Source organism: Pleurodeles waltl, chromosome 5 (assembly GCF_031143425.1).
Source record: "Pleurodeles waltl isolate 20211129_DDA chromosome 5, aPleWal1.hap1.20221129, whole genome shotgun sequence".
NCBI classification, from domain to species: Eukaryota; Metazoa; Chordata; class Amphibia; order Caudata; family Salamandridae; genus Pleurodeles; species Pleurodeles waltl.
In genome coordinates, this window is record NC_090444.1 from 122,133,500 (window position 1) to 122,146,640 (window position 13,141).

Below are 13,141 nucleotides of genomic sequence, written 5' to 3' on the forward strand. Positions count from 1 at the left end.
GCTCCTGCATCAGCTCCAAAGACTTTCTGCAGCTGCTCCCACCAAAACCGGGAACCACCTGAACTTCTCCGCCTGTTCTACAGGACCCCCTAATGAACCTCGACTTAAAAACAAAAGGAGACACTGGTAAACACATTGTAGGAAGGTAGCCTCTTTCTAGCCTTGTTACCCCCACTTTTGGCCTGTTTTTGAGTATATGTCAGGGTGTTTTTACTTTATCACTGGGATCCTGCTAGCCAGGGCCCAGTGCTCATAGTGAAAACCCTATGTTGTCAGTATGCTTGATATGTGTCACTGGGATCCTGCTAGCCAGGACCACAGTGCTCATAAGTTTGTGGCCAATATGTGTTCCCTGTGTGGTGCCTAACTGTATCACTGAGGCTCTGCTAACCAGAACCTCAGTGTTTATGCTCTCTCTGCTTTTAAAATTGTAATTGCAGGCAAGTGACTAATTTTACCAATTCTGATTGGCACACTGGAACCCCCTTATAATTTCCTAGTATATGCAACCAAGGTACCCAGGGTATTGGGGTTCCAGGAGATCCCTATGGGCTGCAGCATCTCTTTTGCCACCCATAGGGAGCTCAGACAATTCTTACACAGGACTGCCACTGCAGCCTGAGTGAAATAACGTCCAAGTTATTTCACAGCCATTTTACACTGCACTTAGGTAACTTATAAGTCACCTATTCACTTAGTGAAGGTTAGGTGCAAAGTTACTTAGTGCGAGGGCACCCTAGCACTAGCCAAGGTGCCCCCACATTGTTCAGGGCAATTTCCCAGGACTTTGTGAGTGCGGGAACACCATTACAAACGTGCACTACATATAGGTCAATACCTATATGTAGCGTCACAATGGTAACTCTGAACATGGCCATGTAACATGTCTAGGATCATGGAATTGTCACCCCAATATCATTCTGGTATTGGGGGACAATTCCATGCTTCCCCGGGACTCCAGCATAGAGCCCGGGTACTGCCAAACGAACTCTCCGGGGTTTTCTCTGCAGCTACCGCTGCTGCCAACCCTCAGACAGGTTTCCGCCCCCCTGGGGCCTGGGCAGCCCTGTCCCAGGAAGGCAGAACAAAGGATTTCCTCTGAGAGAGGGTGTTACACCCTCTCCCTCTGGAAACAAGTGTTAAGGGCCTGAGAGGAGTAGCCTCTCCTGGCCTCTGGAAATGCTTTGAAGGGCACAGATGGTGCCCTCCTTGCATAAGCCAGTCTACACCGGTTCAGGGATCCCCCCAGCCCTGCTCTGGCGCGAAACTGGACAATGGAAAGGGGAGTGACCACTCCCCTGACCAGCACCTCCCAAGGGGAGGTGCCCAGAGCTCCTCCAGTGTGTCCCAGACCTCTGCTATCTTGAATGCAGAGGTGTGAGGGCACAATGGACACCTCTGAGTGGCCAGTGCCAGCAGGTGATGTCAGAGACCCCTCCTGATAGGTGCTTACCTTTCTCTGTAGCCAATCCTCCTCTGAGGGCTGTTTAGGGTCTCTCCTGTGGGTTTCTCCTCAGATAACGAATGGAAGAGCTCAGCAGAGTTCCTCTGCACTTCTCTCTTCGACTTCTGTCAAGGATCGACCGCTGACTGTTCCAGGACGCCTGCAAAACTGCAACAAAGTAGCAAGAAGACTACCAGCAATATTGTAGCGCCTCATCCTGACGGCTTTCTTGACTGTTTCCTGGTGGTGCATGCTCTGAGGGCTGTCTGCCTTCACCCTGCACTGGAAGCCAAGAAGAAACTCCCGTGGATCGACGGAATCTTCCCCCTGCTAACGCAGGCACCAAACTTCTGCATCACCGGTCCTCTGGGTCCCCTCTCATCTTGACAAGCATGGTCCCTGGAACACATGAACTGGATCCAAATATCCCCGACAGTCCAGTGGCCCTTCTGTCCAAATTTGGTGAAGGTAAGTCCTTGCCTCCCCACGCCAGACAGTAATCCTGTCTACTGTGTGAACTGCAGCTACTAGGGCTTCTGTGTACTTTTGCAAGACTTCCTTTGTACACAGCCTAGCCCAGGTCCCCAGCACTTCGTCCTGCATTGCCCAACTCGCTGAGTTGGACTCCGACTTCGTGGGACCCCCTTTTGTTGTGCTGAGTCGACCGCTGTGCTCAGATCTTCTGAATGCCTGTTCAGGTGCTTCTGCGGGTGCTGCCTGCCTCTGTGTTGCTGAGCGCCCCCTCTGTCTCCTCCTCCAAGGGGCGACCTCCTGGTCCTTCCTGGGCCCTGGCAGCACCCAAAATCCTTAACCTTGACTCTTGCAGCTAGCAAGGCTTTTTTGCGGTCTTTCTGCATGGAAACAACTCTGCATCCTCCAGCACGCCATGGGACATCTTCTGACCAAAGGAGAAGTTCCTGGCACCTTCTGTTGTTGCAGAATCTTTGGCTTCTTCCACCCAGAGGCAGCCCTTTTGCACCTTCATCCGGGGTTTAGTGGGCTCCTGCCCCCCCTGGACACTTGCGTGGCTCTTGGACTTGGTCCCCTTCCTTTACAGGTCCTCAGGTCCAGGAATCTGTCTTCAGTGCTTTGCTGTCAGTTGTTGCCTGTGCAGAATCCCCTATCTCGACTTTACTGTCTTTCTGGGGTAGTAGGGTAACTTTACTCCTACTTTTCCAGGTCTTGGGTTGGGGTATCTTGGACATCCTTAGTGTTTTCTTACACTCCCAGCAACCCTCTACACACTACACTAGGCCTGGGGTCCATTTGTGGTTCGCATTCCACTTTTGGAGTATATGGTTTGTGTTGCCCTTAGGCCTATTGTCTCCTATTGCATTCTATTGTGTTCTACAGTATTTGCACTACTCTGCTAACTGTTTACTTACCAGATTTTGGTTTGTGTGTATATTTTGTGTATTTTACTTACCTCCTAAAGGAGTATATCCTCTAAGATACTTTTGGCATATTGTCACTAAAATAAAGTACCTTTATTTTTAGTAACTCTGAGTATTGTGTTTCTTATGACATAGTGCTAAGTGATATAAGTGGTATAGTAGGAGCTTTGCATGTCTCCTAGTTCAGCCTAAGCTGCTCTGCTATAGCTACCTCTATCAGCCTAAGCTGCTAGAACACTACTAATATACTAATAAGGGATAACTGGACCTGGCACAAGGTGTAAGTACCACAAGGTACCCACTATAAGCCAGGCCAGCCTCCTACACACATTGCCTGATTTCATATGCATTTGTAAAGGTTTCTCCCATTGATTCCTATGGTGCGTAATTACGCACAGAAACAAGACATTTTCTAAACTTTGAAAAATCTTAACTTAAAAAGTACTTACCTGATTCTGATGACCTTGGTCTTAAAAATGTTATAAGAATCTAAAGTATTTTTGTAAATTGGTCTAGAGTTATTCCTTTGAGTGTGTGTCTTCATTTATTGATACTGTCAGAACAACAAATGCTTTGAACTTCTCTAAGATTGGCCTAACTGCTCGACCAAGCTATCACAAAAAAGAGAGAATTAGGTGGTCTAGTTTTTCCCTCTGTAAACCAACTTGTGGTTGCCCGTACTATCTGCACAGTGTGCATTGTTTTTGCACACTACTTAGAAAGCCAGCCTCCTACACCCAAGGCAAGTCATTTACTGGATCTCATTGTCTCTACAATTGGCACAATAGAAGTCAAAAATCTAACTCCACTCGCATGGAGCAATCAATTCAATATCTCCTTTTCCATCCCCTTGTTTGTATCCTTAAACTCGACCTTGGGGAGTGGTTTTCAATTTAAAAGAAGTTGGAGCCTGTGTTCCCCTATTTAGAAACTCCCTAGGTGCCTGAAAATGTTAACCTTAACCACTCTTAGCTTTTGATCCCTCGCCCAGAGAGCACCCTGAATTGCTATACTGAGGCATGGCATTCTAACATTTCTTTACCAAAAAACACATTCCATAGGTCCAAGGGACATAACCCCTGCTTTTCCCCTAAACTTCACAAGCTGAAGCCGCAAGCTTTCCAGCTTGAATGTAAATGGCAAAAACATTTTGATCCCAGTATGAAAGGCACTTTTATTAAGTTTTGTAAAATGTACAATAAACAAAATAAGGACACCAAAGAGGCATTCTTTTTCTGATCTGACAGCCAAAGCTCTAACCTCATTAAAATAACTCTTTAGAATGATAATTGTTCTTCAGTCCCCACAGGCATTCAAAATTCCTGTTCCCCTTTCAGTTACTTAATGTAAAGACCTCTTATCATTTTTGGAGATGCATTCTTAAAAATCTTTGCAAAATAGCATGCAATAACATCTGGAAAACTATCTTTCCTGAACCTGATAAGCCTCTCTATCTCAGTCCTTACTTTGACCAGTTTTTTTGGTTTATTAACTCAGCCGTACATAGCGCAATCTGAACCTGAAGGAATTGGAGCACTGTATATGCGCACCTGTAGCATTACACAATATTATATACATATTTTTTTTAATTTCCACTGAGATTAAATGATTTGCCCAGAGTCACAGGATGTTGAACTGACACCGGGACTCGAACTTGGTTCCCCAGTTCCAAAGTTGGCAGCTCTGGCCATTTTGCAACACCGGTTCCTTGTTGACTCGACTACCCATCATTCTGGTCCCCAGATAACATCTGTCCAGCCAAATAGATGACAGCTATGATTGGACTACTACCCGGGGTTCTTATCCACATGTTTGATGGCCCCCATTGCTTTGACGTCATCCCAGCATTGTGGAAAGGAGCTATATTAAAAGTCTCCATTGAATCACGAGGACTTAAAGAAGAACAGATGCATTTATCTACTCCTTGTTTTAGAGAAAGTCTTGGAATAAGCAATGTTTAACTATTTTTAAGTTATGTTGAATGCAATTACGTTTTGGACAGCTATCAAGCAGGATTCTGCCCCTGTAGGAGTACCACATTTGTTGTTGTATTACCCTTGACACTTGTGCAGAATAGTGGATGGCAGTTTTGTTAAAGTCTTGTCTGTTTTTATCTCTTCACTGTCCCTGACACCATCATCCACCCCACACTTTTCTCTATATCAGAGATCTTCAAACTGGGGGGCGGGCTCCCTAGGGGGACCTCAAGTGATCCCAGGTGAAGGGAGGTGGGGGCGCCAGCCTCTGACTAAAAGAAGCAAAGAAGCATTATGCCGAGAGCAGTGCTTTATTTTCAGCAGGGAAAATTGAGTGTCAGTAAGAGGTTCTATAATGGGCCATCACTAGCATCTTTTGTCATTTATAGATGGGTGTTTGTGTCAAAAGTGAAGGGACTCCAAATATTTCAAAAACTCCAACCCCATTTCCAGTAATCACACTGTGGATACTTTTGTATGTTAGTAGGCATGCCTTGCCAAAACAGTATGTTTGGCAAACATGTATTTGATTGCATTTTTAAACAGAGAACAGGACTTAACTGCAAAGTTTAAGTAAGCCTAAACATATTTAAACATTGCCAACTTAATACAATCACTGTGAAAAATTCTGAGGGGGACACGAGGATTTTGTTTTCCCACTGGAGGGAATTAAAAAGTTTGAAGACCACTGCTCTAGATTGTCTGATATTGAAATTGCAGGAATCGTCCATCAATGGATCACATTCTTGTTATTTGATCAACAACAAACTGTTGCTTTTTCACCACACTGTGTTGACCCCAAGACTCTCAGTTGTGGTGTACCTCTAGGCTCCATCATTTATTTTACTTAACATATATATATTCGCCCTGGTTAAATTGCTCATTTAATGGAGGCACGGTTGTATATGCATGGAGATGACAACCCACTGAAATTTGGCCTCACCAAATGCTTCATAACATCAAGGCACCACCCAGTCCCCCTTAGCAGATTGTCTGTAAATCACCTGCTGGTGGATGGCACCCAGTCTCAGGAAACTTCATACATTCAAAACTGATCTTCTTACCACTGCTTATTTCTATGTTATGGGCTCCCTGGCATATGTTGCATACCCAACCCCTCAACATACGTTCAAAGCTTTTGCATTCATTGTGACGCCAATTTATCTCTGAAAATATAGGTTGCCAAAGTATCTAAGAACCTGTTCTGGCAACCAAGGGGCAAATTTATTTTAAAAAGTGACACTACGCAGCAACCAAAGTTGCTGAATTGCATTCTGTCCAAAGGGAGAGAGCAGAACAATGGCATATCTACTAAATATGGTGCAGTTTCTCTCTCTCCCTGCACTGGCGCACTTTTGGCTGCCTTCACCCAAGGCATACAGATTTGCTAGGGTGCGTGCATGACATGAAGCACAGTTTTGGACTGGAAGAGTGCCCTTCCAGTACAAAATACTATTGGGGAAGTTTTTGTCAATTTGGCCCAAACTTAGTGGTGTCATTATCACTGATGGCACACACATCAGGTGAGACAGGTGTTGAACATGCTGGATTTGAAGGAGGGCATAACCAGATGTGGGTCTTGGGCTCACTGCGCCACTGGAACCAAGCTATACCTGGCTGATGAACCCTAACCAGGGCAAAACCGGTCCTAGGTTGTTTGTGTTCCAGCTCAGGGAGGACCTCACTTGGCACCTCGCACTGTACTATTCCCATGAGGAGCAGGGTCAAGACTGATTTGCATATGGCCAGGCCCAAACTGAGGTAGCATGGTAGACAAGAAAATAATGTATTGGGATGCGGCCCCCGAGTGAGTACCAGTGGCTGAGATTAATTCAAACATTCCATCCATCACCTTGTTGTTTTTGAGTTAAAGGAGTAAGCAAACTAACTACACATAATACTTGTAGAGTCACAATAATTTCACACTAAAATTCAACTGCCAGGTCAACAACCCAGGCGCATACAGGAGCTGATAGAAAACACAATCAAAGACAGAGAACACACAATCAAAGACAGAGAAAACACAATCAAAGACAGGTGCCATTTCCACCCATTAGCTAGAATCAGCAGGAAGGCAGCAGTGGCACTGGGGGTTGGCAGCCACTAGGCTCAAGATGTGGCAGGGATGTACCTTTGTCCTCTGCCACACGTGCAGCCTTGTATCCCTGCAGTAAGATATTAAAATGATCATTCATTTACTTGGGTATTTGATATATCGCTTCCAGATATTGAGGTCCATAGGAAAAGTCTACAATAACCCATTATTATGGTCTCTGGTCTGTGATACGGTATTTGCAATGTGTTTGCATGCTGAAGCCTTTTGGTGCTGAGTTGGAGGAATTGCTTGGCTGAATCAGGGGAAACCAGATGTTACCTGTGAATATTATTATTTTCATGGGTTTTCTAAACTGATGAATGTCGGATTCTGCACAAAGGCTTGGATGCAGAAAGATTTAGGCCATTAAGAAGGCTTTATCTCCGTGGGTAGCTGTGGACAATAAGGCCCATATTTACGGGCTTTGTGACGCAGGGCAGCGCAGCAAGTCACCTTGCTGCGCTGTGATGTGTCACAGGGAAAGGACAGGAATGCACAGCATTTAAAAGAATACCGCAGAGTCCTGTCCTTTCCCCTGCGCTGGCGCCCTTTAGGCAGCCTAGAGCCAGCTCAGGCACCATTACACCATGAAGCAAGGGTGCCTACGTTGCATGCAGGATTGCTTTTGTGCATGAAGGGGGACCTTCCTGCACAAAAACAACCTGAGAGGCTTTTTCCTTTTTCTAAATGTGCTGCAAGATGCAGCACACACAAAGGAAAAAACGAGAAATAAACATATTTCTTCTTGTTATGCCTCTCCTGGGGAGGTGTATCTTTTTGCCGCATTCCCAGGTTTACAAGTTCTTGCAACTCTGGGAATGCGTCAAAATCAATGGGTGTTGCGTGGGAACACCCATTCAACACCCATTGAACTGCCTCCCTGGCGCAGAGTAATGTAACATAGAGATTTGCGCTGCGTTACATTAGTCGAGATTTATGAAGCCAGGCAGGGCCATGCAAGGTGGCGTTGCATAGGTTCATAAATTTGACTTAAGGTGTGCGTCGCTCTTGCAGCACGTTGCGTGGTGCAAGAGCGACGCAAACCGGGAAATACATATGGCCCTAAGTTGGTGTCGGTGGGTAGAGGACCACGCAAACATCTAAGATAGAAAATCAGGAGTTTTTCTGTATATAGTTCTGTGTACAATTGTGCATGCTACTATGTTAGTTTTGTTGTTTGCTTTAGTGGCGTCACGAATGTGCAGCGCATGCCTTTACTTGTGGTTAAGGTGGTAAAATAGCACTATCGAGCGCCTCCAAGATTTAAGACTCAAGTCACCTTAAGACACTGGCAGAATTCTGTCTTAAATTATCACTTGCATTGCTCACTTTTATTTGGTATCGCCCCAAATCTCAAACGATGGTAGTTATTTGCATACAGAGCCACCAGGTGGCACTGTGTGCTCATGTACAAATTTACGTGACTAACTTTTTTCCAATCTCAGTATGACAACCTGGGAGAAGATGGATCACTTTGATTGGTAAATGATTAATCACTGCTCTCATTAGAATATTAATCACGGTCTTTCTGTAATTCTAACTGCCACTGTGATTTTATATAAGAGAGCGAACCTTTACGAGATGCATTCTTACGTGGGTTTTATATACTATGTACATTTCATGTGCTGAAAAATACTTTTGGAGTACTAATAAAAAGCGGACGATTGCCTGTTACAACATTAGTGGTGACTGCTGCGTTGGAAAAATTACAACCCTTTGCCTTGCAGAAAGTAAAGTCGGGTTTTGTCATTAGGATGAGAAGGTTAAACGTGGGAATGCGCATCAGCAGATACAGGGCCAAGTCACCCTTTCACCCTTCCAGGGCCAATAAGTGCGTGCCTTGATAGCAATATCTTTTATTTACAGCACTTAGAAGTGGCAGTTGTGTGCACGAAAAAACAAGTTATTATCAGAGCGAGCGGAGCCCCCCCCCCCCACCCCCACCCCGTGATTGAATGTCACAATTACTTTCCACGCTTGATGCCTTAGTGGGAGATAAATTATTATAAATTCCGACTTATTGGTGCAGTATGTCAGTACATTTAATGGCAGAAAATACATTGGCTAATTTGTGAAGAAGCATTGTAAAGGCAGTATAAATAATAAATTACAATATAAAATATCTGAAAATGGAAGATGATGTATATTGATACAAAAGTTGGGGGGGTTATGGAGACCACCCCCAAAAAATAGGGAGCCTTTGTTACGCCACTGGCACGATAATTCCGCTCATATTTATCCAGAGCAGCACCAGACCCTTCTCCCACTCGCTCTGGGCAATTCGTAGTGAAGGTCGGTCGGAGCTTAATTTGTAAAAAAAAAAGATGAATATAGGAACCCAAAGTTTTTCTTAGGAGTCCCCCACGTTGGTACTATTGAAAGCCAGGGATGAGGGATACCAAGGTTGCCTATTCAGGATTATACTTCGCGCCACTTTCATCCACCATGTTACACTTCCTGTCTCTTTACATCACTCTAGCTGGCTCTTTTTTGTCTCTTCTATCCAGTGCTTAATTTGTAAATAACAAGGTGCCAGTGCTCAAAGTCTTCCTTTTAAACCCGGGGCTGCTGCAATTAAATGTGGGAACACGGAATACTGAGGCAGCGTAATCCTGAAGCCATCTCGGGCTTCTTCAATCCATGTAAAGCCACTCGCTGCCCCTTCAACTCACTTTTGCAGCTTTCTGCTTTCTCCCATTGTGACGCTTTTTCGTTTCTCTCTTCCTCCGTCTTTCCCATGTGTGTCTTTTGCTCGCAGCAAATGCTTGAGGCAGAAGAATAAGCCCCGGCCCTCAACAATAAGTGCTGGTGCTCAGCACTGGAAACAAAAAGCACAAATTAAGCACTGCTTCTATCTCCCTTTGTCACTGTTTTCCTGTCTTTTTGTTCCCTCTTTCTCGCTTTTCTTCCTTTGTGTCTCTTGCTTAGGGTCAAAGTCTTATGATGAAAAATGAGTTTCTCCAACAAATGTGTTAGTGCCTGCAACCATCTGCACAAACTCAGCACTCAACCTGGCGTCATACGCAGGGGCGGCTCCTCCGTTAGGGTGGAGGAGCATCACCCCCCTCCTAGCAGCGGCAGCTGCAAAACCTTTACAAGAAAACGATAATAAACTGTGTTTACAAGAAAACGATAATAAACTATGTTTATTATCGTTTTCTTGTAAAGGGGCGGGGCCACGGGGTGATGAGCAGGGAGTGCACAGAACTCCCCCTCTTTCCGCATATATGTATGGCCGACCGTCTCGGGCCAGCCAAACACACATGCGCAGTGTGCTCTCTCCAGCCCGGCACTGTGTTGCCGGGCTGGAGAGAGCAGGCACAGGCTCCCAGTCTGCCTGGGAGTGCCCTGGCTGGGCGCTCCCAGACAATCCTTATTGGATTGGCCGCAGGGCAGGCTGGGAGCCTGTGCCTGCAGCAGAGGAGACAGAGGAGCAGCGCGGTGAGATGGCGTGCAGGAAAGTGTTTTCTTTTCTTTTTTAAAATTTATTTAAATATTTATTCCCCCCCTCCCAGCGCGCCGCCCGCCCCTTCCGCGAGCTGTGACTGGTCATATGTCAAGCCGACACAGAATATTTCTATTTGCAATTAATACCCAAGTTCTACTTGGTGAAAATCAGGAGGGCAGACATGTGATTAACACAATTCGTGCCTAACTTGTAATCAAATTTTGAACACATTGAGTTTAAGTGTGAAACAAGATTAGCATCCCACTTGTAAGAATGGCGTATGTGTTTTTCTTCTGTACAATACCACTGTGCGTAGAAAACCTGTGAAAAGAATAACTTGCAGAGAAACAAATCTTGCATACTTTTGCCACTGTTCATAGGAAAGCTCTGCAAGAGATAGGCTTGTGGAGAAAAAGTCAGCATGCATTTGATAGCTTGGCTGTGGTCTAGTAGATTATTAGGAATGAATGCATTATGAACCATTTCCGAAGGTATCTTAACTTTGGGAAACTTGCCAAAGGTTATGTTGTGCACATTTAGATTTGTCTGTGAGAAGACTCTAATTATTTATTTATACAGATAATTGTACAGCAACCTCAGGCTCACCAACATGGTCAGAGGCTTCATTTTAAAATGAAACAACAGCTACTGGGAGCAGTGCAGTTATATAAACAGAAGTGATCAGTTATCAGATGTGAGGCTAAAGGGGTCTGAAGGGATCAAATGGTCTAGCCCAGTGGTTCCCAATCTGTGGTCCGGGTACCCCTGAGGGACAATGAAGCCTTCTCAGGGGGTCCGCTACTGCTTAGAAAATTAAATAATATTAACAGAGTAGGTCCCCAAGTTTCAGTAATGACTCACTGGGGGTTCCCGGATTCCAATAATGATTCAGTGGGGTACCCGGGTTCCAGTAATGATAAAGTGGGGGTCCACAGAAGCCAAAAGGTTGGGAACCACTGGTCTAGCCTTCTGTTGCCACAGTTTTACTGGCTGTTACCTGTACCCCATTAGAGACGATTCCCACACCAGCTTCTTTCCAAGGCTTCACTACCCCCTAGGAACTTGAATCCCTTAGTGCCCCAACTTCAGAGATTTATTTTTCTCTTGGTTTCACTGATAGCACCTTCGCATACATCCCTCTCTACACTGATTCTAATCCATAATCCTCCGGCTTTCAATCAAGAGGTTCTCTCTGCTAGTGCTGTCGGCTAGATAAACCTCCACATGGATCCTAATCCATAATCCTAATTCTAATCGAGAGGTTCTCTCTGCTAGTGCTGTCGGCTAGGTAAACCTCCACATGGATCCTAATCCATAATCCTAATTCTAATCAAGAGGTTCTCTTTGATAGAGCTGCTGGCTAGGTAAACCTCCACATGGATCCTAATCCATAATCCTAATTCTAATCAAGAGGTTCTTTTTGCTAGTGCTGGCGGCTAGATAAACCTCCACATGGATCCTAATCCATAATCCTAATTCTAATCAAGAGGTTCTCTTTGCTAGTGCTGCCGGCTAGGTAAACCTCCACATGGATCCTAATCCATAATCCTCCTGCTTACAGTCAACAAGCTTTTCTGCTCTAGCACTGTGTGCTATATTACCCTCTAAATGGATCCTAATCTGCAATCTTCCTTCGTCTAGTCAAGAGGTTCTCTGTGCAAGTACTATTTCCAAGATAAATTTCCGCATGGATCATAATCAATAATCCTCCCGCTTCCAATGAAGAGGGTCTCCCTGCTAGTATCACCGGCTAGATAACCCTCTATACTTACCCTAATGCATAATCCTCCTGCTTCCTATCAAGAGATGGTTTAACTGTGAGTGCCATTATTTAACCCCTCTCTTCCACAATCCTAATCCCTCCACCTCCAATCAAGATGCGCTCTCTTTATCTGGGTTTGTCTGCTAGCGTCACCCACTAGATAACCACCACACAGGCCTGAATCCCTAAACCTGCAACCACCTGCTTCTAGCCAAGAGTTGTTCTTGCCTAACGTCTTAACGTCTTGCCTATCTCAGCTAAAACTCATCCTCACTTATCTCCAGTGCTCCCATCTGCTACCATTCTTGGAAACTCCCTGCTTGCCCAATCTCTTGCATCGCAATACCCTCTACCAGTGTTTAATTTGTACATAAAAACGTGCCGGTGCCCAAAGCCCTCCTCTTAAATACGCAGCTGCTTCAATTAAATGTGCAAGCACGGAATACTGAGACAGCGTAATCCTGAAGCCAACTCGGGCGTCTACAATCCATTTAGAGCCCCTCCCTGCACCTTCAGCTCCCTTCTGCAGCTTTCTGCTCTCTCGTTTGTGACGCTTTTTCGTTTTTCTCTTCCTCCGTCTTTCTCAAATGTGTCTTTTGCTCGCTATAAATGCTTGAGGCAAAAAATTAAGCGCCGGCCCTCAAAAATAAGTGCTGGTGCTCCGCACCGGAAAGAGCAAGCACAAATTAAGCACTGCCCTCTCCTGCCAATGCATCCCCTATGTCAGCGATTGCATTTACACAGAATATTAGGTCTCTTTAACTTGTTTTGCTGATTGACACCGTGCTGTAAAACGTGTGTGCTTTTTGCTTCCACACCACAGGACCCCCTAAAGCCCTATTACAGCCTTGCTCTTTTTTAGGTACCATATATGTTGTTGCACTTCCCAGTAGTACAGTACTTACGCTTTGGGTGATTTCTGCTTCTGGTAAGATGTGACATGTCAAGATTCTCGTGCCCTGTGACACTCCTGGAGCTTGCCCATCCTATAGGAATCTACCAGAGTAATACAAGAGATCACA